Here is a 2,500-nt window from a genome sequence, read left to right as displayed (position 1 = left end):
TATATAATATATTACATTTTTGACCTTATTACTTCATACTCTCCTTGCCTTTCCCTCTCCCCCTTCATCTACAATACAAGACGAAATGACGGGATCAATTATGAGTCCACAATTGTCCGAAATCATAGATAACAAGCACGGCCATTACGCTCCCCGCTTTCAGGCAAACTTCTATACAAAAGTTCAGTCGAGAGATGAGGATCACCATAATTGCATCATCTGTAAGGGAATTGCATGCGGGAAATGTATCCTTTCTACGACAAACATTTCTAGCACATAAATGGACCGAAAAACAATGGTATTGCTTGTGTGTGTGCATATATATGTATGTATCTGCATTATATATATATATATATATATATATATATATATATATATATATATATATTGTAAGATATTATAAATATTATAGTGATGTAGCGTGATATACAGTGACCTCCGTCGAAACCCGTTAAACACATATCTTGCGTTGTTTAGATAGTTTAGATATTCAGTCTCATTCATACCTTTCCTCTACATTTGTCGGTATGACCTTCGTTCATACCATAATTTACTTTAAAGCTGTAATGAAAGCATATGGACGATTACATTATGTTCTATGTACACTGTGTGATCTGTATTTTTGAAGTACCATTATGTATGAGAATAATATTTCTATTGTACGATAATTCATGTATGTACCTCGGAAATCTGGCAACAACCTTGAAGACAAGGCGGGTAAGTTTGCCAGACCACGAGTAGACCCAAAATATCATCCTCTTTTTTGTTATAGTTACACCTCCAAAAAGCTTAAGTTATGTTATGGTGTTAATTCTCTAACAACATTAGGATTCATCAGAGAGCATGCCCACAACAGGAACCGCCTTTCGTGGTGCGGGGGCTTGAGCTCCTCCCTCGATTAAGCCCATCCGGGACCTGGCCAGTCTGTTGCTCCTGGAGACTCTAACAGGGGATACTGTTCACTTCTTTGTATATCATCGCTTTGTGCAGCCGATTACGCAAGGCACCAGAGGTTTGATTAACCTTCTGAAAGCGACTATCCGCTAGACTCTATCCTCATAGAGGAAGACTTCATTGCCCACCTCCCCATATCGTCTCCCCCCTGGAGACGTAAACGCAGCAGGCTATCACATAGCTGAGGTGCTTCAGTCACGCTCCGAGATTTTTCTCACAGCCAAGAGCCCATGCATGGCGGTGGGTGTCCTCAAACTTGGCTCTGGTTGATAGAATCAGATGGTCAGTGGATGACACTGCCACGAGCAATCACTATGGGATAGTCAACACCATCTTGTACCATGCCGCAGCACAATCCTCGATGGAAAGTGGACAGCCCAGTGCCTCAAATTCAGTGATGTCTCACTTAATGATAATGTGGATGTATTTGAGGCAAGACTGGATAATGCCATAGAAGAGGCAGCCTCAGACACCATTCGTAAAATTCGTTCATGATCCAGGAGTTTAAAAACAGCTGGTACTACAATGATGAGATCAACCACAAAATTAATTATTGCAAAAGACACTTCCGTAAACAGAGAACCTCTGAGGCCCGTGCTCTTTTGAGAGAGGCCTTCAGGGATGTTAAGGAAACTGCTATGAGGGTAAAGCAGTAAATGTGGCTGGAGTGGTGCGAGACCTTTGACCTTCAAATCTCCCTTTTAGAGCTGTGGAACCGTATCAGATGGGCATTAACTGCTGAGCCCCTAGACAGAACCACCATGATCCTCAGTCTGAGGTAGAGAGACTGGCACTTGAGTTCTCTGCTAGCGCTGTTCTACCAGCAGAGCTGAGGGCATGCCACGAGACATTGCTTCAAGGGAGGCATGTCCCTCATCAGAGAAAGGGCTGGGTCGAACCTGAAGACTCAGATGCCATGTTTTCTTTGAGGGAATTAAGGAGAACTTACAAGACCAGTTCTCGGTCAGCCCCTGGTTGTGATGGGCAATAAAACCCCATTATTTCCTACGCATAAGCACCTACATGGGTTTACAAGGATCATGAACACAGGTAAAAGCATAGCCACCCTACTGAGCACTTTTTGTCAGCAACACCAGCTCTTTCACTGTATTCCTGGGCCTGGAAAAGGCTTTTGAATTGGGCAAATCTCCACTTGCAGTTCTGGAGATGCCTGTTGCAAACCGGGAATCAAATAGCCCTAGCCCATTGCTGTCCCAAAGATATGCGGCATATTGTCATACGTACATACTGTAGGGCAGCTATGACATCCTACAACATAGCATTCCCTACGACAACGTATATCCCCTGATCCTGGCTCTGGTTAGAAGCATTATGCTTAACTGGATCCCAAGCCATGTAGGTATAAAAGAGGAATGAGCTTGCTGACATGTTGCGTAAACATAATGGCAGGAAGAGAACCCTTGAATACGCCTGTCGTTTCATCTTAGACGAGAACTGCTATGGCACCACAACCGGCGGGCCTGCAGGGCAGGTCGGAAATACTTCAGACGCCATAGGCCCCAAAGAAATAACAAAGGAATGTTGG

This window comes from Penaeus japonicus, unplaced genomic scaffold, assembly GCF_977035675.1.
Source record: "Penaeus japonicus unplaced genomic scaffold, GWHDUDI00000001_assembly GWHDUDI00000035, whole genome shotgun sequence".
Classification (NCBI taxonomy): domain Eukaryota; kingdom Metazoa; phylum Arthropoda; class Malacostraca; order Decapoda; family Penaeidae; genus Penaeus; species Penaeus japonicus.
The sequence above is the reverse complement of the archived record's forward strand: the minus strand, read 5'-3'. Positions refer to the sequence as shown.